We start from the raw sequence: 23814 nt of genomic DNA on the forward strand, positions 1-23814 counted from the left end.
TTTCTAGGTGTGTAGGATGGTTTAGTGTTGGTCTGGCTGTATTTCACAGACGCGAGACACACAAAAAACTTCCATGCCTTTCTGCCATCTTGGCTCCTCCCAAATACTTAAGTTTTATTAAGGGTGGAAGGACACTTTTTTAGATTAGGTTGACCCAAAATCAGAGCCTGAGAAAAGGAAATAATTACATATGTTACATTTGGGAGTTGATCCCAGAAAGCACACAAGAAGGTGTGGGGAAATTAAGAGAGCAAAAGGAGAAAGCCAATGAAGCAAGCATGAGTGAGTGGGTTACCAATGTGGACACCTGGGATTCAGTTTCTCTGGGGCTCTTCTGAAAAACCATGAAGGACTTCAGTATTGTCTCACCAATGGAAGGGGAAACTGGGTTATTTGTCTATCAACTCTCATCCCTCATTGGTGTAGGGTTACCTGGTGTCTTGGGCTACCTTACAAGTAAATTGAACCAGCTCTTGTGGTACTTGAAAAAGCTCTCAGACAGAGAAACAGAATCACACTTGACAGCACCTTCCTCATGACCTCATAACCTCCCCAGCACCCCAGATCTCCAAACACCATCACATAGGGGTTTAGGTTTCAACATATGAATTTTTTTTGTTGAGGGGGGTCAGAATCATTCTACAGCATTCTGTCCCTGGATGTCCCAAATGTGTGACCTCACATACAAAATATTCATTTCATTTCCACCCCCCCCCCCCCCCCAGATCTTAACATGTTCCAGCATCAACTCTGATGTCTAAAGTCTGAAGTCTTATTTAAATTTTGTCTAAATTAGCTATGGGAAGACTTAGATATGACTTGAGATATGCTTTTTCTTGAGCAAATTTATTCGCCTGCTGTGGACCTTTGAAACCACACAAGTTACATGCTTCCAGAATGTACTGGTGGGACAGACATAGGATAGACATTCCTGTTCCAAAAGGGAGAAGTAGGAAAGAAGTGTTAAATTAATTTTAGAAGGAAGCTATTGCCCTGAGGTGGTTTTAATGCCTTAGTAGCTTACATAAGCAAACCAAAACCTAAACCTAGAACACCTCATGTTTAAGAAACTGCAACCTAAAGACAACCAAGTTACAAGCAGCCAACTAGACTTTCCCAAATAAGGCAACTGCTTAAGCTATAGCCAGTTAAATAATTTTCTTGCTTTGCTTTGTTTCTTTATCTTCTCTATACAACATTTCCTGCTAGCTCCTGTTGGTGGAGCAGTCCTAACCACTTCCAGTTTAGTGATATTGGATTTAAACTGTTTTTTTTTTTTTTTTTTTTTTTTGTTAAAATAAACTCTTGCCATATCAATATGGCTCAGTTTATCACTCAACAGAAGAAAGGAATGACGGGTCCCAAGCAAGCCCAAAGCCTAATGAGGCAAATGTCATCAGACCATAAGGCTCAAAAAGAATGCTCTTTGACTCAGAGTTCAGCTTCTCAAATGCGCAGGGGGTAGCAATCCACTCACACATCTTGGTGAGCCCCACTCATGCCAAGGCTCTCTGCTGGAATGTAGTGGCTTTGTCAGATGACGCTGTCCTTTAAAACCTAGGTGAAGGCGTCATTGATTCCTCAAAACTATCAAATCCCAAGATGAATTAATTATCTTTATTCTCAAACATTCCTTTGTTTGTGTTTCTTATCTGAGGGAATGACACAATCCAGTTGCCAAAAATAGTCATAATGGATTCTTCCCTCTTGACACCTCCCACATTCCAGGTCACAAAATTATATAAATTTTGGGAGGATGTTGGTATTCCCTTACTAGTACATTCCTTATTTTTTAGTGAAGGAAATGTCATTCAGACCTTCCCAAAAAACATAGATGTTGGCCTTCTGATTTCATTCTGACTTGCTTACCCCTCCATTCCTTCTGATCTTTTCCTTATTACTTTGCCAAGGCAGTTCTGCATCTCACTTTTGGTGACTGCAGGCTATCATCATATCGAGTCTCTAGGGACATAATAATATCAAGGGAGAGTACTCCCATACCAATAAACCTCACCTCCCCAGTCCTACACCCTAACTATTCAAATCCATGTCCCCATTTCTTGCTAGTATGTATTTGCCAGATGCTACAGCTTTTTTTGGTGGATAAGCTATTTATTCACATAGGACTATGCTTGTCTGCTCAGGATATGCTAGTTATTGATCTATAGCATATACTCTAAACCAGAGTAAAAAGGGTTTTGGGAGCATGAAAGATATTTATATATATTACAAGTTTGTGTTGTCCTCCAAGGGACTACAAAACATAAACAGATATATGGTATATCTGCGGCACTAAAATTTAATCAGGGGGGTTAGTAAGGGAAAAATATCTAAGAAGGTCCTTAGGTAGATGATAATGAAAAAAGATTGAGAAATTTTTGTCTCAGTGCTACAACTATGTTCTGCAACCTTGGCAATATTGACATTTTGGACTAGATCATCTTTATTCTGGGGCCTGTCCTTTGCATTACATCCCTGGTCTCTATCACTAGATGCTAGTAGCATTTTTCTCCTCCATCCCAAGTTGTAACAACCAAAAATGTCTCCAGACATAACAGTGGTTCTCAAACTTTAGCACACATCACAATCCCCTGCATAGATTTCTGGGTCCTACTCCTTGAGGAGACCTGAGAATTTGTTTATCTAAATAACTTAAGGAAAGCATGGGTGATTTTAGTACCCCATAGGATTATTTTGAGGATTAAACAAAATGAGGCAGAGGACAGCCGGTACAAAAGCCCTGCAGTTGGAGTATGCTCAGTTTGGTCAGGGATACCAGTGGCTGAAGCAGAGTGAAAAAGGAGGAAAGTAGAAGTAGATGAATTAAGAGCAGTAGTGAGGCACCGTATCACGCAGAGCATATTGACCACAGTTTGACTTTAAATTTAACTCTGAAAGTGATCAAGAGCCGCTAGAGTATTTTGAACTGATGAATGGTGTGACTTGACTTACACGAGGAGGTTTACCCTGTCTGCTTTGTAGGGTGTAGACTGAATGGAAGCAACAGCAGAAGCAAGAATACTAGTTAAGAGGTTATTGCAACTCACGAAGAAATGTTGGGGTGTGGATTTATTGTGGAATTGAGGGAAAGCATCAGGTTATGGAGATATTTCCAAGTAAGAGTTGGCAGAATATGGTGGTGGATTGCATATGGTGTGATGGAGAAAGAGAGGAGCCGTGGGTCAAGGACATCCCCAAGGATTTTGGCCTGAACTGGAATATGAAGTTACCATTTGCTAAATTGGAGAATAATGTGGAAAAGGAAAGTTTTTGGAGAGAAGATCAGGAGTTTAGTTTTGGAATGTTAAGCTTGAGGTATCTCAAATGGTGATATTATGTAGATGATTGGATATATATGAGAGCACTGAATCCTAACCACTAGACCACCAGGGATGGTGATGATTGGATATATGAATCTGAAGTTCAGGAATGGATCTTGGATGGAAATACAAACACCCAGTTATATTCCCACAGATAATGTTTAAAGTTTTGATATTGGAAGAGATTATCTAACAATGAATACAGATATAAAAGAAGTAACATCTGGGGTCTGAACCATGTATGCTAAGAAAATTTTAGTGTAGTTAGAAACTAGGGTTATTATTAATAAAATGGATCATGAAGAATTGTTTTGCAAAACTTTACAAGTAAGGTGATTGAAAAACGCACCAGTGAAATGTCTCCTAGTAAGACAATTGGGGCAAAAGCCAAAAGAAGTTATTAACCTTGGTCTTTAGAGTTTAGGGTAGGTTAGATTTATTGAAAAATTGAATTTGCATGTGTATCCATGGGCTATAATAATTACCTCTGGAAACCAATTATAGGAATTAGGAGTAGTCTAACACAGTTATTATTTTACTTGAAAAGGAGTACTGAAATTTGTTTTATGCTGCATAAAGAACTTGTTTGATATATATTTCATGAGCCCCAGTTGAGAGGGAACATTTTATATTGGAATATATGAAAGCTTCTAATCAAACATTTATGTCAGCAAGAGTTTTCTTTTGTGGAAGAAAGTTAACGTGATAAAAAAGTAAAAAGGGCATAATAATGCCCTGAAGATGCTAATCCATTTTAGACGAGACAGAGGGCAGGGAGGAGTCTTGGTAATGGACAAACCTTGACAAGTGGCCTGAAGTCAAGAGCCTGAGCCATAGACATGGTTTTTGACCTCTGCTTCTGCAAGAAGCCTCTTACCCTTCTGTTCTCTTAGCTAAATCTGAGCTCATTCTGTTTCACCTGCTCAATGACACAGCACTTGTGAGTGGTTGCCTTTAACTCTTTTCATACTTTTGCATTTGAATGGGAGGAAACAATGAAGTTTAGTTTAAATGAATATAGGATCTAACATGAGCAATTTCTGAAAGGGAGATGAGATGGTTTAAAATGTATTTATTTTACTCGGTGTAATATGTTTCTTTTCAACTTCTGTCTTTTCCAGCTATTCCAAGCTGACCCTCTGATGGCTTCTGGCATAGACTCACTCTCCCTGGAAAAGTGAAGGAATTTTCACAGACCTTGTGCATGACATCCACACCTTCACCAAGGCTCTCTTTTCTCTATCTTCTTCCATCTTCTCCATGGCTGATTGGAGATTGGAATAAATCTAGTGTTCTAGTAATGACCACTGGGCTCTTGATTTCAATTTCTTTATCCCTGTACCATGCTCCCTTCTCTACTCCAGTAAGTTTTTTTCTACCCATAGACTTGGAATCTGGTACACAAGGGAAGAACTCTGGGTGTATGAGTAGGTCAGAAGATCAAACATCCTCACCTGTTTTCCTCTTCTCACTGTTTTGGTCCAGTCCCAGGTCTGGGTATTGACCCATGTTCCCATCTCACTCATTCTAAGTAGTGTCCTTCTCTGGTGTCCCCTCCTCTCTAGAACTGGAGTCCTGACCTTAACTATGTATTATTTGACTAGCTGGACCAGTTCTCCTGAGAGTGGACCATCTTTCTGCTTGGGGTTAGTGTATATTTACAGATCTCATGTTAATCAACTATTTCTTACTTGACAATCAAGTATGCAGCTATCATCTGGTTGCTTTCTTCTACCTTCTTAATTATAAATCATAATGCTAACTAGTTCCAGAAACTTTGTTGGTGAAAGTTGGATCGTAAAACACTGTGTCTTGACCACGTGGGCTTCTTCTCTGGAATGATCTGGGAATATGTTCCTCGGACTCCCTCCTTCTTGTCTGGGTCTCAGTCTTGTCCTTATTCAATCCCCTTCCCTTTCTCTCTGCCTCCCTTCGGGCACACTGTAGGCTTTTAATCATCTGATAAGTAATGAAAATAACTTGAGTTAATAAAATATTAACACAGTAACATTCATTTATTATAAAAATTTGGTTTTAATTAACACCAAATTTTAACTTCCAGACTTAAGTGGAACACAATTTTGAATCCCTCTCGGAGACTCAGATTTACTTTCACTGAGGTTGTGTCAATTTCATGAACCTTTCTGAAGTCAGAACTGTCTTTTCAGGATGGAAGTGAGAACAATGATAGATCTTGTGTATTCCCCATGAGGATCAATCAATGCACATTTCCACGCACTTTCTTCCAATCAGAAGTGAGTGGTTTTTCCTATTTTTTTTCCCTTTAGCTTAGGTTGGAAAGTGATTTTTACTGGTAAATTTAATTTTACATAACCTTGGTTCTATTACTGTCTCTGATCTAATCACTTTTAAAAAGAGAATTGAAAGGCATCTGGGTGGCTCAGTCAGTTAAGCATCTGACTCTTGATTTCAGCTCAGGTCATGATCTCATGGTTCATGGGTTTGAGCCCCATGTTGGGCTCTGCACTGAAAGCATGGAGCTTTTTTGGGATTCTCTCTCTCCCTCTCTCTGCCCCTCTTCCTCTCATGCTCTCTCTCAAAAATAAATAAATAAATAAACTAAATTTTAAAAAGATTTGAAACGACTTTAATGACAGCCTACCCGAATGCCTGACATTTGACCATTATGTGATAATATTTTAAGACAGAGATATAATTTCTTTACATCCTACTCCCAAAGTTATGTGCTTCAAAAGTACAGGTACCTTTGTTATTCCTGGAAGTGAGAAAAGCTTTGAGAATACTGTGCCTCTGCTCTCTGATCCCCAGAGCCTTTAACATAATAATGAGGCTTGCATTTATGTACCATTTTATGCATTAAAAAATGCTTTCACATACTCTTCTTGTAGCAGCCTAGCAAAATAAAAGAGCATGAATTTTGGCGTTAGGCAACCTTAGACTTAAAGCCCAGTTAGCATCCTACCATCTGTGTGGTCTTGGTCATGTTCCTTAATCTGTCTGCGCTCATTTTTTCAATTCAAAAAATGGGGGAGATGCTACTTATTTAGGGAAGTTGGGAGGATTAAATCACATAATATATGCACTGTTACTGGCACATGTAGACTTTCAGTACCTCCTGGTTTGATAGCAACCTGGGGAGATTGAGAGGAGTTGAAATAATAACCAACATAAATAACTTGCAGGGACTTTTTATATGTGTAATAGGTAAGTATTTCCTCCTCACACATCAGCACAAGAAATGTTATTTTGGTTTAATTTTTTAAGTCAAATAAAATCTCTATGCCCCTACTCTCTGTGGAGGTGAGAAATTAAATCTCCGTCATATGTTTTAGTGTCTTCTCACTCCTTGGATTCCAAATTTGGAGGGGGAAAAGAAGGATGCTTGTGTGCATATAGAAAGATGTGGGAGGTGGAATGGCCCTCCCAGTTCTTATAGCTCCTCTTTCTGCAAGAGCTACTTTCCATTTTTCCCTTCAGAGAGCACTGATGCTCTCTGTAAGCTCAGAAGTGCATTCCCTAGAGATCCTGTCCATGGACCATAGGCCTGGTCACTGAAGACCTTTGCTGATCAGTGTTTGGCCTCCATCAGTATTCCATAAGGATAATCCATCAGAGATAATCTCTGTATGTATGTTATCTCCCCAAGTCCCTAGACCCTTCCCTGTCTAGGACAACTTCTCTTTCACTGGTCTCTAGTACCAGCACCAGCCTTTTATCCCTGTTCACTCCAAGGGTCTTCACCTAAAATTAAGCCCAGGGCAAGGGGTTATTCCTTATGCACAGAAGATTTTACTTTCAAATATCAGATTCTCTGAGATAGTGGAACTCAGAGCAGAGGGGCAAGTTTTGGTAACTTTTGGGAGAAAGGGAAGGAAACAGTAACACTCATTGTTTTGAGCACCCTGTATTAGTGAAAATAATATGTATGTTAATACCATAGTAGATCATTCTGCAATGATTTAGTTCTTTCACCACTTCGGTGATGTAAGTTCTTCAGCCACCATGCCATGCGCAATAAGGAAAGAGGTAAATCCTGGCTTCCCACCCCATGAGGATTTGCCTCTTCCTAGACTGCAATACTGCTTCACTGTTAAGAGGGAAGAGGTCCTTCAGGGACTGGTAGTTCTGATCAAAGTCTTCTGAGAGGGTGTTCACTTATCCCTTGGCCTCAAGACATCTAACATGAACTATTTCTATGTTTCTAATAGAAACTAACTCTTCCTTGATGTCACTTACCTCCTTCAATCCTTTTAAATGGAGGAGGTGTTTTCTTCTTTCTTACCTCAGAACCTAGAAGTGGTGTAAATATGTTCCCCTTTACTGCCATTGTTTCCTATTGATTCCAATGAAATAAAGTCTAGAGAATGTCATCCAGTTCTTTGTTGTCACCTGCACTTCATCATTCCAGTTGAGGGGCTGTGGGGACAAGGATACAGTCATACAAAGCATCCCCAGCACCTGTTTCAGTGGCAGGAAAAGGAAGGCATCGTGCTTAAGTTATCATAGGAGCAGAGCCTGAATTTAGACAAAGAAGTCGTATCATATGTCGAAAGAATATTTGGCAGCCAAAATGATTTTTGAGTGAAAAAATGAACCAAATGTATTTCAATGAACTTTTCTATCACCTCTGGAACCAGATTTTTAGATTAAAAACAATTAAATTTTCTATAAATTTACTTCTTGTTAATTACATAACTATGTTCATAAATAAAGCAAACAAAAGGAACAAAGGAATGAAGCAGGAGAAGATGATAAAAAGGAAACAAATGATATTCCTATTACCTCATATTAAATATAGGACCGAGGTCTGGTACTGAAGGCTAATTATCATGAGTAATTGCTATATGCTGAGTACGTATTTTGCTAAATGTTGTCTAAGTATAAACTCAGCTTATCTTTTTTTTTAAATTGAGCCTACACCCTGAATAGCAAAAGAATAATTCCCAGACACAATTTTAGTAGCAGTTCCGTTTTCTTGCTTGAAAACTTAAAAATTAAAAAAAAAAAAAAAGGTCATTGTTATAGGATTGACTATAAAGAAAATTTTTACCTTGTCTTATTCTGAGAGGTAATGATTTTGGTGGATTGCTTATTTTCAAGACATTTTCCCAAAAGACACTGGTTTGAGATCTCAGCCAAAGAAGATGAAGAAGGAGCCTGCTTTGCCACCAGATGGAAGCCTGTGGTAATCAGAGAAGTCAGGTTTCTGTCACCAGGCACACGTCACCCAGATGATGAAATCCCCTTTTTTCCACTATGCGCCATTTCCAGAAAGCATTAGTTAAAATTGGCTAATCTTTGCTCTGCATATATTTTTTCAACCTGATTATGTTATTTTCGGGGAACAAGATGAGATGCTAGGATCAAAATGTTAGATTCAAAATGAGACGTTTTCCATATTCATAACCCTTAGGTCATTGCCATATTCAGAACTATATTAGATAATAAAATTTAAAAGCCCATTTTCATTCCAAGATGCTCAATTTTAGTAACTGTTGAATTTCACACACCACCTCTTATCCCTGCACCAACTGCCTACAGGAAACACAGAAACTTAATTATTGACAGACCAAATATTTGCATCCTGTGGAAACCAGAATATTCCATAATTTAAGAATGTAGCAAATATTTTCCATAAAGCCCGATCTTGCCCTTCGTTGTGGGCTGCATTTAAAGCAAGCGGTACAACTTTTCAAGCTGCAGTTGGGATCTTTTATCTCTTTTGAGGTCTGAACATGGGTTATTAGCTTTTCTTCCTCTTTAAAATTTTACTCTGCCTGCTCCTGCCACTTCTTCATTCATACGCTATGAACTATCAGCTTACAAACTGGTAAAGCGCCATGTACTATTTTATTTCAACATGTGAGTAATTTCTGTGCCATCTATTCACCAATTAATGGTTTTTCTGTGCAAGAAGATCTCGTTTCAGAATGCCCATGATCAGATTTTATTTTTTCTTGCTTCACCTGCAGCTTTCTGCAAAAGTGTGCTTGACGCACATGTCATTGCTGTGAATACATTGATTTGCTTAAAGGGGCCGGTGCTATGAAACTACAATTATATGCAAGTGCTTGAGAAATGTAAAGTGCTATGAAAATAAAAAACATCATTATTTTCTTATGGCTTATAAGTGACTTGCACTGTATGAATGACCTTTGGGAAGTCCTCCAAGTTTTTACTATCGTAGAAACAGCTCTGCTTCATGGAGACTTTCCAGTCTGGTGTTTGTACATCAAAACAAGGCTGTCGAAGAGGGTTGCTGTCCCCGAGGCACAGAGGCTGGAGTCCTTTCTGTGCTTTGCCAATGGTCTGGCCATTTCATAACAGTGCTTCTGTGAAAAGGAAACAGGATTAGAGAAGAAAGGGCCATGAGATTAAGAAACAGTCTCCACTCTGTTATTTTTCTCCTACATAACTCTGGGCAAATCATTGAACCTGTTTGGAGTCTACCTGTTTCCATATCTGTAAAATGAGGATGACTATACTTGTTAACACCTAGCTCTGGGAAACAGAAATAATCATGAATTTCAAAGTACTACCCAAAGTTGGTTATTACTAAGATTTAATTACTGGTGTATTGTTTCTCATCAGAAAGTCATTCATCCAAGCTGTACTTTGTAAAAATTGTTTTCACTAAACTGCATTTTAATGGTATTCCAGTAACCAAATTTGAGGGATATTATAAGAAAATCAAAACTCTTTCCTATTTGTTGTACTGTAAAAAAGTAATGGAGGAAATTGTTTACACCTCACATAGTGTCCTTTTTTATGAGGACCTAAAGAGTTGACACATTTTTCTCAGATTATTTGGGTTTCTTTTAAACACAGCTTTCTGTTTTTTTTAAAAGTCATGTAACGGGTTGTGTTTTCCTCTTCATACTGGCTTCTAGGCAGCTCTGAGTTAAATCCATGGTTCATATTTAGCAAAGTCTGTATGACTTTATGACATGTATTTTAACCTCACAACTATCTTTAACTTACTGTTTCTGTGTTTTCCTTTTCTTCATGATTTCCTCACTTTACCCTCTTCGTATGCTGCATGTATTTTGAAAATGACATGATTTTTGGAATGAGGTTGTATCTAAATATAAAATGTAATTTCTCCTATAAGACAGAATATTTGAGGGGAGCCTGGGTGGCTCAGTCAGTTAAGTGTCTGACTTTGGCTCAGGTCATGATCTTGCGGTTTCATGAGGTTGAGCCCCACATCAGGCTTTCTGTTGTCGGTGAAGAACCCACTTCAGATCCTCTGTCCACCCCTCTCTCTTTCTGCCCCTCCACTCATTCTCTCTCTTTCAAAATAAATAAATAAATAAACTTAAAAAAAAGATAGAATATTTGAGTTGTATAATAATAATTGCCAATATATATCGAACACTTACTATGTACTAGGACCTATGAAAAACCCTACATGATATGTCACTTATTCTTCACCATGAAAATGGTGTTATTTCCTATATTTTACCAATGAAGAAATTAAGACTTTAAGAGTTTAATCAGCTCATCAAGGGGCTCACCACTGGTAAACGGAGGTGCTAATACATTTATCTGATTCCAGTATTCATGCTGACTAGTCATTACACTATCTTGCATTTTCATGCCAATTATAATAATGTGACAAATGATTGATATTATTGTAGAATTATAAAAGGTTTTTGATGTAGTAGAATATTTAATCTTTATCAAGAGCGTATGCAATTTAAAGAAAATTAGGTGTTTTAAGACCCTATTATTCATATCTTTGCTTGAAAATTTGATAGAGAAGATGTTTTGCCACCCCTTGTCTCTATTGCCCAAAATGATATCAGTGTTTGTCTCCATATGTGATTTGGTATTAAAACCAAAAGAAATGCATGCCTCTTAATGACATATGGAGAAACATATCCAGCCATCCTTTTTTAGAATGTAACAAATACCTTCTGGCACTTTCTTGCAATCTTTTGCCATGGTTTGTTCCTTCAAGTTGTACTTCAAATACCTTTACTACTCTGTCTCTCTCTTTTTTTTTAAGTTTATTTATTTATTTTGAGAGAGAGAGTGCAAAAGCAAAGGGGAGAGGGAGGGACAGAGAGGGAGAGAGAGAATTCCAGTGCACAGCCTGACATGGGCTCAGTCTCACGAGAACATGACATTATGACCTGAGCCAAAATCAAGAGTCAGACACTTGGGGCACCTGGGTGGGTCGGTTGGTTAAGTGTCTGACTTTGACTCAGGTCATGATTTAATGGTTCCTGAGTTTGAGACTTTTGGGATTCTATCACCCTCTCTGTCTCTGTCCCTCCTCCACTTGCTCTTTCTCTGTCTCAAAATAAATTAATTAAAAAAAAAATTCAAACACTTAACTGACTGAGCCACCCAGGCTCCCGGAGGCAATGATTTTTAAGAGAATTGAAGGAGACAAGATGTGTGTCCCTTTAATGTTCGAACAGGTCTGTGTGTTAACTAATAGGACTGGGAGCAGCTGGAGCTATAAGCATATTGTTCATAAAAACTCTTAGAGAGATGATTTTTGAGCATGATATTCAGAAAGAATGAAATGCCTTTGCAACTGTGTTATCATTCCAGTACAAACCTGCATAGGACAAAGATCAAGAGGGAACACAAAAGATCTGCCAAGGACACCAAATCAGACCATGAAATAAAAGGAGGATAAGAACAGAACTATCAGGGAAATTTTTTGCTCAGCCAAAGTTTGCTAAAAGTTTCATTAAATCCATATTGAAATAGAATGAAAATTGAATTTCTCAACTTTGTCTTTTATTTTTAGAATTTTTTTGGTGTGTGTGCAGGGCCATTTTGTCTATTAGGTAATATAGGCACAGTTCCTGGGGCTATAAACTTTCAGAAGATCCACAAATAAATGTGTCACCTAAAAAATGATCTATTAGCTCTAGAATATGAAGGAAACCCCTGTGAGTCAAAAGGAATTAATACTTAATGAAATATCCACAAAACATAACATCACATTACTTGTCTGGCTACAACTTCACCCAACAGTTATATCTTAGGGTAGAATAATAATAAGAAAGATGGAATATTTGTCCTCAAATACATAAAATTATGAAAATACTTTCTAAAACTTTCACAGCAAAAATATTCTTAGTGTGTGATGTGGGTGTTTTAAAAACACGTTTGATATGCAGGGAGATCTTTAAATTAAGAAGATTAAAATTAAGAACGTCATAAAATAATTCAAAATGAGTTTATGTACATATATGTTTTAGTTTTCTATTGCTATGTAACAAATTACCACACATTTAGGAGATAAAAACATCCCATATTTATTATTTCACAGTTTTCCTGTGTGAGGACTCAGGCATGTGTTATCTGGGTCCTTTGTTCAGGGTCTAACCAGATTGAAATCAAAGTGTCAGTTGGACCTGTGATTGTACCTGGAGACTTAATTAATTCAGTTGGTTAAGAGTTATCATGGGAGTGACATCCATCAACTTGGTCACATTATGTAACATAGTTAGGAGAATAGCATCCATTACCTTTGCTATATTTTATTGATAAGAAGCTAGTCATAGGTCCCACCCACACAGAAGGGGAAGGGATTATGCAAGTGAGGAGTGGACCATACATCCTAAAATGACTTCCTGGGGGTTTCCTTTGGATGTGTCTGCCACAGTGTTTAAAGTTAGCTTTGGGGCGCCTGGGTGGCGCAGTCGGTTAAGCGTCCGACTTCAGCCAGTTCACGATCTTGCACTCCGTGAGTTCGAGCCCCGCGTCGGGCTCTGGGCTGATGGCTCAGAGCCTGGAGCCTGTTTCCGATTCTGTGTCTCCCTCTCTCTCTGCCCCTCCCCCGTTCATGCTCTGTCTCTCTCTGTCCCAAAAATAAATAAACGTTGAAAAAAAAAATTAAAAAAAAAATAAAGTTAGCTTTTTTCCTTTTTTAAAAAGGATTTTGAAATAATTGACAATAACTGACCCCTTACGTGTGTGTGTGTGTGTGTGTGTGTGTGTGTGTGTATAAATGCATGCTTATATGTCTGTGTATAAACTTAGTGTATTACAATCAGATTACATTTGGTACAAATTACAATTAGTCCTTACAGTTTTGTGTGAGTATATGTGTTCTTGCACTCCAGGCTGGAGGATCCAGGATCGCTCAACTTACAGTGTGAGTGATTCTTGAAACCTACCTATTTTTGGAATGAGTCTGGTAACTGGAGCAGAAGCTTTGTTGGAGAGGCCTTGCTTGTAGTTAGGACTTCACAGATGGAACAGAATTCTGAAGATGAAGTGAAATTTGGTAAGTCTCAGAAATAATGGAAGTTTGTTTGCTTGGATTAGATTCTTGAATTTTTGAAAGGCACATGGTCTTGAGGGGTACAAATATACATCTAACAGCAGTAGCAAAATTTTAAGATGAAGATGATGACTGCTAGAAGGGAGGGTCTCTGAGTGATATTATTGGTTTTTAACCTATCACATTTGTAGTCAAGCTGTGAAGCAATCCTATATGATAGGGAGTTGCATTTGCCAGAACCATAAAGCATTAAGATGGCTGTATATGGTCATAGCTCCCAGTTAAAATTTCTACTCTGAAGAAATAAGCAATATGTATTTGGAAAATAGTTGCTTCTCTGTAGATGTGCTTTACACCACAGCCATCTGAAGAACTTTCAAATTCAGTATATTTCGATGTCAGAGCAAATAAAAACCACATCTTTAATTAGTGAAAATGTCTAGTCTTCTCCATTTTTATTTTCTCTTCTACCAATTATTGCAGATGCTTGAACAAGCCTCCTCAGCTGCAAATTGATGGATACAGAGAACCAGCCACATGGAGTGTTCATATGATTGTTGCCATCTGTCTTTAAATATAACATTCTACCATGCGTCTCTAAGTAACAACAAAATCTCCACCTGGAACCACTAATGAAGCTTAAGTCTACATTTCCCAAACATACAGATTATGGAAAGATCAAGAACTAAAGAGAGAACAAGATAACTTATATGAAGAAAATATGAATATTATAAAAGAAGATAGGAAAAGTGAAAGAAAGTAGGGAATTAATTGAACAGCAGGAAGAAGATGGACAATTTCCAAGAACAATATATTCCTCCCACTCTAAAACTGGGGAGTTTAATTTCCTCCATTTCTTTCATAATGACTGGGAGAAACTCTTCAGAGCTAATACATTTTATTTGTTTAGTTAGAAAATACTTATTATACAGGACCTACATAAATGTCAATAGAGTTGTTTTGACTCTTTATTAAAATTTTATATTCTTAGATACTATATGCTATACTACATTTTAAAATAGCCTTCACAAATAGAATTGCTCTACTTTTGTTGCTAAATTTGGAATGAATTAGGAGAGCTTTAGAATGCATTAAAATTAACTTTATGCGTATAAAATCACCTTTTGAATTTTTTTTAATAAAACTGTCTAACCAAATTTAAGCTGAAGGAGACTTTATGAACTGATTTAAGAAAAGCAATTGCATCCTGGGACATCATAAAATGAGCAGGATTCAAAATAATTAAGCCCCCTCTTACCTGTAGGGTGATTTCTAATTAGAAGTTTCTTCTTGGAGAGTATAGTATTGTGTCATCAAACTTCAGTCCCTTCTTAATATGTCCTGGATATAGACCTTCAATTAAGGAAATTCATGTCCAAATACTCCATTTAAGAGAGTAGATTTGCACTGCCTACTTCTCAAACTAAGTGGGATTTTGGAAACTCCCCAATTCTTTTTCAATTCCCAAAGGAACATTAAAATTTACAAGTTAGATAATACTTTTTAAAGACAGAAAGTGCTTCCTCTATATTGATACTTTATTTTTTTTCAAAAAGCATTAGAGGCCATGAAGGGTGAATCTTTATACTACCTAGCCAGAAATTGGTAGCTATGTAGAGAATAAAGATATTATCTTATTGGAGTCATCTTCATATTTTGAAACACTTTGTGACTAGAGAATAAATGCAGATGCTTAGCTTGACTCAGAAGTCTTAGATGGAATGAGAGCATATGTAAAACTAAGTCTAAGAACAATACACTCCTTGTTGTTGAAAGAAGAAAACCACCCACGTAAAGTCATTAGAGTTTGACATTGAAGATCAGTCCAGAGCTGGAAGATTCTAAGTTGGAAGACTGATGATCTATCAAGACTGGAAGTGAAATGTTCAATGACTAGGTGTCACTGAGAGAAATACTCTTGGCCCTATAAAATACACAGGAAATGATATTTCATGGAAAAGCCCTATACAGTACCCCAAATGAGTCATTAATGGAGTCAGGATAAAATGGAAACTTGTGATGAGCTTCTTTACTAAATTAAACTGACTTTAAAAAATGAATTAACTTCCTAATATTAAAATAGAGTTCATTATTAAGAAACCGGAAAACATCAGAATACTGGTTGAAAGAATAATCTGAGGGGCGCCTGAGTGGCGCAGTCGGTTAAGCGTCCGACTTCAGTCAGGTCACGATCTCGCGGTCCGGGAGTTCGAGCCCCGCATCAGGCTCTGGGCTGATGGCTCGGAGCCTGGAGCCTGTTTCCGATTCTGTGTCTTCCTCTCTCTCTGCCCCTCCCCCGTTCATGCTCTGTCTCTCTCTGTCCCCAAAATAAATAAACGTTGAAGAATAATCTGAAATCACAGATTAGAACCAATTAAAAAAAAAACTACATGTATCCTCTTATTGGGCATTTTCAAAATTAAGAATATTATTATAGTTTTTATGTTTGCTATGAAAACAGCTAAATCTAGTTTCCTGTTGTTTCCTAGAGTGTTTTCGATGCCACAAAGGTGAGGGGCTGGCCTTCTTCCATTTATAACATTGTGGTTGGGAATATGTTTTTCAGTTCATTGATTCAATAGAGGAGGAGAGATAAGTAACTGAGTAAATAAAGGGATTAATATGTTGCTCGATTGAGACAGCATTATGGAAAGGAAATAATAGATTTGAGGTGAGATTAGTTGTATGGATTTATAAGTAATTTGAACTTTTTGATTCTCAATTAAAAAAATTTAAAATAAGGATAACAACACCTATTTAAACATGTTGTTGGGATGTATATAGAGTTTGCAGAAATCATCACATGAAAACTTATACTGATTTTTTATTATTGAGATATCTATATATTATTGAGATATCTATATATATAGATAGATAGATATCTATATCTATATATTATTGGAGGAAATGAAAGGTAATTCTTTCAGATACCTTGAAATTATAGACAGAGCCCACAGTTAGATTTTATTCTCTATATAAATTAGGTTGAGCTTGATCATACAAAAGAGATTACATGGTTAAATTTTACAGCAAGGAATAAAGTTTAGAACATTTTGTTTCATAGGCATCCAGTTACTTAGGGCTTTCTGTCAGCTGGCTCACATTGTATCTCCCTGTCTGCTAAGATTGGTTGGGGAAGTTAGTTGAGCTTTTTTTTTTTTTAGCAGGGAAGTAGAACATGAGGTGAATTCTCAACTTAAAAGAATGACCTTGGGATAAGTTTAATTGAATTATTCTATCTTGGCACATTTTGGGAAGGTATTATAAAAGAGATATAAATAAAGTCTTGAAAGATGGTAGTTCACATTTCGTTGGTCCCAGGGACTGTATAAGAGCAATGGTAACGTAAGGAGGCAGTCTAATACACCTTGTCATCCAATGTAAGATCAAAGATTCGGTTGTGAATTTAGTGGTAACAGGATGAAGAAGGATGTTCAGCCTGATTTAGTTTCCAGCAGTGGGTCTACCTCCTGCTATGGCAAATGTAGTTTTCTTTGTGGTCCAGCCAATATATTAGGGAACTAAATTAGAGTTTGGAATCAAAACCCCAGGTAATAAGTATTTCTCTACCTCACCATGGTCTTTATGCATACACATCACTGAGAGGTGTTTTATGGAGGGGTGTGTGGTTAAAGACAATGTGGATTTGAGATCTTAGGTTCCTTATATCTCTATCTATATATTTATATGGATACATTGCTTATCTGCAAAATAGGGTTTAGAATGTCTACCTAACTTTTTTTCTTACCTTACATAATTGAGTGAGACTTGTATGTGGAAGAGGTTTTGGAAAAAGTTGATTATTCAATACAAACCTGAGGTGACTAGCAAGAACTTTTGTGAAAATTGTACAGAGGATGAGATAATAAGAAGCCCTCTTTCATTTTTCTCTAGCTCTTTGTTTACCCCTTTTGCTTTATTTCAAAATAAGAGGAATAGGAAATGAATTTATATTCAATATTTTTCTCTTTTCAGAGCTTGCTTATAAGAGTGATTTCAATGTCACTCTTCAAATGAAGAGTTGAAGGACAACACGTATAATGGTTGAGTTCAGTGTCACTCTTCAAATGAAGAGTTGAGGACAGCATGTATAATGGTCAAGATCAGGGATTCTGGAGCCAGGCTTTTGGGTTTGAACCTTGTCTCCGTCACTTATTCTGACCTTTCATAGGTCGTTGAGCATCTCTACTCCACAATTTCCTTTTTGTCAAATGGGGATAATTCTACACAGTTGTTGTGAGGATTAACTGAATTATTTCATGTGTAATACTGAGAATCGCGCCTAACACTTCCTAAATTCTCAGAAATTGTCAGCTATTTTTCTTCTTCTTAATCTTATTACTGCAAAGGTAGCCATTAATTTTTTCCAGGAAATTTATGACAGCTCCAGGCTGATCAACTGATTTTTGAACTTGTGGGGAGAACGTAGAAGGATATTTGAAATTAGTTGCTTGACATTTGCGGTACCAGTGCCTTGTTCTCCAGAATTGTGGCATTCTGACTCACAATAAATTAAGACTTTACTCCACGTTATTATTATTAGTAGTAGTAGTAGTAGTATATTTGGTGATGAGTTCAGCTTTGGCGGGAGGTACAAGGATTATGTTAGAATTTGCTCTATGTGACAAACTGAAATCAGATTAATCAGAGGATTCCGTCATAGCAAGAGGTTGCAACAGCTTGTGTGGTATTGGATGCTGAACATGACTAAGGAGTATATGACTCCATGATACCTTCCTCCTTCTGGTGCCTGTGTCTATTGTGTAATAAATATGGCTTAATCTCTATAGCTACGAATTGAGGCTACACATTCTTCCTTTCAGCTAGAAACGTGAGAGCTTTAGGTTCCTTATTGATATTGTGTCCTGCAGAAAGAAGTAAAGCTTTAAAATTAAGCAAATCAGTTGCACTTTTGATTGGCAGATTGCACCTTGGGAGAGAAATCTTCCTATACCTATCTTTTTATCTTTACTACTTACTTTGATAACTTACATGTCTCACAAATTAGACACATAGTTCAAAGATGAAAAATACTCAATAAACAAGAAATTCACATTAATTTGTACAGAGGAGTCACCTGCCTAAGTGGAAAGAAGGAGCCCATGGTTTCCTTGTTCTTGTTTACAATGCAGGAGTCACTGCAGTCACTGCAACACAAAATATATTTTGTGTTGTTGGATTTGATAGGAATTTGATGTCATATTTCTCCCCCATAAGTTTTATCTCTGATGAACAAGCTAGAAGCATTGATTGGGAGCTCCATTTCCAGACATTATTTTGAGATACAAATGTTCATCTGAAGATGACTGCCATTATAGGGGCAGCCTGCATTGAAAGACTGACCTTATTTCCTCTTCTATTAAAAAACAAAACAAAACAAAACAAAACATGTAAACTTTAAACAGAGAATGGCATACACACAGAAATGTGTACAAATTATAAGCATATAGTTCAATGAATTACCATAGTGTGAATCATAACATTGTAAACATCCCCAAGTTTTTCTGTGCCCTCTTCCAGTCTCCCCTCTCTCCTTCCCCAAATGCGACCACCATCCTGACTTCTAACACTTTTAGTTTGCCTGGTTTTGAACTGTGTATCAATGGAAACATACAGTATATACTTTTTTGTTTCTGGCTTTCATTTCTCATGATAATATTTGTGAGAGTCATCTGTGGTGGTATGCATGACAGAAGTATGGCAGACTCTGTGATTATTACTCTATGCACATTCTCTAAGACCTACCGCTGTAGTGAAGGAGGCAGAGTCCTACCTGCCTGAACACTTTCTTTGGCATCTGAGGACCTGAAGTCCAGATTACTGTGGATTTAACTCTCCTGCAAATCTCAGTCAGTGACTGACAGGAGCTTGTGTGTAAACAGACTCTCTCACTCCTTGGGTGGAATAACTCTGGGGCATGTATCTTCTACCGATTCTTAGAGTTCTCCAGGAGAAATAAGCTTTACCTACTCACAACAGTAACTGGCTCTTTCTGGCCAATGTACCTTTTATTGGCTACATTCCCTTCCCTGTCTCATTTTTGCACTTCTCTAGTAATGTTTCCTGAATTCAACTTCCAAATAAATGAATTGGGCTTGGATTCTTATCTCAGGGTCTGTTTCTGGAAACTTGATCTAATAACAAGTAATTTGATCAGTTTCATTGCTCTGTGGTATACTATTATATGAATTTATGTCATCATGTCAATAAGCTATTGTTAATAATATTGCTATGAATAGTTCTTACACCTTTTGGTTAAATGTATGATTCGGGAATTTCTGGGTCAGATTTATGTAATATATTCAACTTTGGTAGATGATACTAAAATATTTTTCAACGAGGTTGTAACAATTTATACTATAAAGAGAATTCCAATTGCTTATAGTGCTGGAGAATTTCAGTTGCTGCATATCTTTGTCAATTTGTTATTTTCTTTCCTTTTCATTTTAGCCATTTTGCTAAGTATATAGCAATATTCATTGTGTTTTTATTTATATCACCCTGAAGATAAAGGATGCTGATTACGTTTTCATATGCATATTTGCCATTTGGATATTCTATTTTGAAGTGTCCTTCTTATGGACTGGATGTTTGTTCTTCTCCAGACTATATATTGAAGGCTCAGTCCCCAGTGTGACTATATTTGGACATAGGGCTTTTCTGGATATAAAGTTAAATGAGGTCATAAGTGGGGGACCCTGATCTGATAAGATCAGTGTCCTTACAAAAAGAGACAAGAGAGTTCTCTGGCTCTCTTCCCCCTGCCCACATGCACCAAGGAAAGACCATGTGAAGGCACAACAAAAAGGTGGCAATTTGCAAGCCAGGGAGACAGTCTCATCAGGAAGTGCATCAGCTGGCACCTTGATCAAGGACTTCTGTCCTCTAGAACTATGAGAAAATGAGTTTCTTTTGGTCCAGCTACCTGATCTGTGGTGTTCAACTGACTAATACAGATTTTGGTACTGAAAAGTAGGGTGCTACTGGAACAGTGGAAGTGGATTTTGAAGTACACACTAAAAAAAGCAGAGATTGCCTGCTTTTGTGAAGGGATTGTTGGTAGAAATATGAATGTTAAAGGTCGTTCTGGTGAGAGCTCAGGAAGAAAAGAGGAGAGCTGCAGAGGAAACCTCTACCTTTTTTAGAGAATAAATAAATAATCCTGAACAGAAGGTTGGTAGAAATATAGATGTTAAAGGTCATTCTGGTGAGAGTTCAGATGGAAATGAAAAACAGGCTTAGAAACTGGAAGAAAGGGGATCCTTGATACAGTGGCAAAGAACTTGACTGATGTGTTCTACTGTTTTGTGGAAGATAGAACTTGTGAACAATGAAACTGGAGATTTATCTGAGGCAATTTGTAAGCAAAATGTTGAAGGTACTGCCTGGGTCCTTCTGACTGCTTATAATAAAAAGCAGGAAAAGAAACATGAATTGAGGAAGGGATTGTTGATCAAAAAGGAACCAAACTTAAAGATTTGAAAAATTCTCTTGAGTCTCTCCGTATTGCAAAAAAAGAGGAAGCTTGTTGTGATGAAAACTGTAAAGGTGTGGACAAACCCATCTGATAAGGACATCATGGGTGTGACTCATGGACTTAATCAGCCATCTCCGCAGGAGCCAGAAATAGAGATGGAATTATACCAGCAGAGATTCTGCCAGTTTGCCAGTTTGAACTAAAGGGGAGAGAGAAAGCGGGATGGAGTGAAGGAAAGCTGTCAGATGTCTTGGATTCTACAGGACCGGACCATAGAGCTATCTGGCTGTGAATGTGCCTGCCCCAGGGGAAGGGACAAATGACCAACAGAGGTCATCCGAGCTGCCACTCATCACAGGCCCAGGGAGCTGGCTGTTTCCTGTTTCAGAAAGCCCTACTGACATGGTTCGCACATTGGGCCAAGGTGCCCCACTGAGCCCAAGAGATGCTGCTGTCCCCACAGAGCTGTGGGGGTAATGCTGCCACACTGGTGAGCCTGGAGGGTGGGACATTGAGCCAGAGGGACAATTCTTAAGTCTTAAAATCTAATGGAATTTGCTTTTTTATCTTTTAAAGCTACTTGTTCAATAAATTTATTGTCTTTACCTGAAAAAATCTTCAAAGAAAATTGCAGCTTAGTTTTTTAGCTTTTAGAGGCCTACTCCGGAGCTCGGAGGAAGTTGGTCTTCTGAGCTACTCAGTCTTTCTTCTCGGCAAGAAGCGTTTTGAGATGATTCCACTTTCCCTTCTTAACATCTTTCTTAGGCTTCTTTTCATAGACTGGATTCTCTTGTATAGCAGCCTGAGCTTTCTGATACATTTCCTCTCTTACATTTGGAGCTGCATTGTTCTTTATATATTGACAGAATTGTTTCTTGTAAGCATCTTCATCTTCTTCCATGAGGGCAATGCATGTAATCTGCAACGTTCTGACCCATAATGTGCTTCTGATATAATTCTGCATTGATTTCCTTGTTTTTTGAATCATAACCAAGGAGTCATTTTGTTCTGTGAGTCACAAACAAGCCTCTGTCCACAGCTTACCTTCAGGGCCCCATTCTGTTCTAATGGAATTAGCTGGGTTCTGGAATTGTTTGGGACCTGCCACCCCTTTCTTTGTTCTTATCTCTCCCTTTTGGAATGGGCATGTCTATCCCATGCCTGTCTCACCATGGTATTTTGGAAACACATAACTTGTGTGGTTTCACAGGCTCATAGTAGAGAGGAATATTGCCTTAAGAGAAATTATTCAGTGAGTCTCACCTATATCTGATTTAAATGATATTTAGATAAGACCGATCATACTTTAGAGTTGATGCTGAGGGGCACCTGGATGGCTCAGTCAGTTAAGCATCCGACTTCGGCTCAGGTCACGATCTCATGGTCTGTGAGTTCAAGCCCCACGTTGGGCTCTGTGCTGACAGCTCAGAGCCTGGAGCCTGTTTCAGATTCTGTGTCTCCCTCTCTCTCTGACCCTCCCCCGTTCATGCTCTGTCTCTCTCTGTCTCAAAAATAAATAAACGTTAAAAAAAAATTTAGAGTTGATGTGGAAAGCAGTTAAGAATTTTGAGGCTGGTGGGAGGGAATGAATGTATTTGCGTGTGAGAATGACACGAATTTTGAAGGGCCAGGGTCAGAATGCTATGGACCAAATTATGCCCTCCCCCAAATCACCTGTTCAAGCTCCAACTCCCATTGTGACTGTATTTGGAGAATGCAGGGCCTTTATGGAAGTAATCAAGGTTAGATGAGGTCATAAAGACCTTTTTCCAATAGGATCAGTGTTCTTACAAGAAAAGACAAAAAGCGAGCTATGTGAGGAGATAATATGTTAATTAGCTCAAATTGATGCATGTTCTTTTTCCTTCTTTCCCTCTTTCATTCTCATTTTCTCCACCATGAGAGGGCAACTGTCAGCAAGCCAGAAAGAGACCCCTACCAGGAATAGAATTTGGCCAACACCCTGATCTTAAACTTCCCAGCCTCTAGAATTGTGAGAAAATAAATTTCTGTTTCTTAGTCCATACAGTCTATAGTGTTTTGTTAATGGCAGCTCTAGTAGACTAATATAGTCCTTTTAAATTAAATTTAATTATAGTCTTTAATTATAATTAAATTATAGTCTTGATTTTTTCTTTTGTATTGAGAGATTATACTTTTTCATTTGTTTTTATTACTGATTTGTGTATTCTTTATATAGGCTGGGGAACACTTGACTGTGTTTCACATACCTTCTCCCACTCCATGGCTTATCTTTTAACTCTCTTATGGTTAATTTTGATGAAAAAAATAATTTAAATGTAATTTTTGTATCTTTATTCTTTTATTATTGTTTTTCTCATTTATAAAAAAATGTAAATTTTAGTTAGTTAACTTACAGTGTGATAATGGTTTCAGGAATAGAATTTGGTGTTTCATCACTTACATACAACACCCAGTGCTCACCACAAGTGCCCTCCTTAGTTTTTATGTATCTTTCTATCGTGATTAGTTATTTTGGAGTCTGTTTAAGAAGTGTCTTTCTACAGAGCACCAGGGTGGCTCAGTGGGTTAAGCGTCTGACTTCGGCTCAGGTCATGAACTTTCAGTTTGTGAGTTCCAGCCCCACATTGGGCTCTGTGCTGACAGCTCAGAGCCTGGAGCCTGCTTCGGATTCTGTGTCTCCCTCTCTCTCTGTTCCTCCCCACTTGTACTCTGTCTCTCTGTCTCTCTCTCAAAAATAAATAAAGAATAAAAATATTTTTAAAAATAAAGAAAAGAAGTGTCTTTCTACTCTCAAGTCA

At 37.7% G+C, this 23814-nt stretch overlaps 2 long non-coding RNA genes across 3 annotated transcripts; one reads left to right on the forward strand and one right to left on the reverse strand.

The window, feature by feature from the left end:
• Positions 1-11: 11 nt before the first annotated feature.
• Positions 12-21978, reverse strand: LOC121042874 (uncharacterized). Of its 2 annotated transcripts, XR_005796502.1 has the most exons (8): positions 21638-21978; positions 13448-13536; positions 9456-9634; positions 8353-8482; positions 7585-7718; positions 6047-6194; positions 5012-5279; positions 12-167 (listed from the first exon to the last, which is right to left on the reverse strand). It is a non-coding gene; the product is annotated as an uncharacterized LOC121042874 (long non-coding RNA). The 2 variants fall into 2 exon arrangements; XR_005796501.1 differs by lacking the exon at positions 12-167 and having other exon boundaries at positions 4378-5279.
• Positions 13294-15256, forward strand: LOC121042875 (uncharacterized). The gene is made up of 2 exons (XR_005796503.1): positions 13294-13557; positions 14038-15256. It is a non-coding gene; the product is annotated as an uncharacterized LOC121042875 (long non-coding RNA).
• Positions 21979-23814: the final 1836 nt, after the last annotated feature.

Source organism: Herpailurus yagouaroundi, unplaced genomic scaffold (genome assembly GCF_014898765.1).
Source record: "Herpailurus yagouaroundi ecotype Mexico unplaced genomic scaffold, PumYag 186, whole genome shotgun sequence".
Taxonomy (NCBI): domain Eukaryota; kingdom Metazoa; phylum Chordata; class Mammalia; order Carnivora; family Felidae; genus Herpailurus; species Herpailurus yagouaroundi.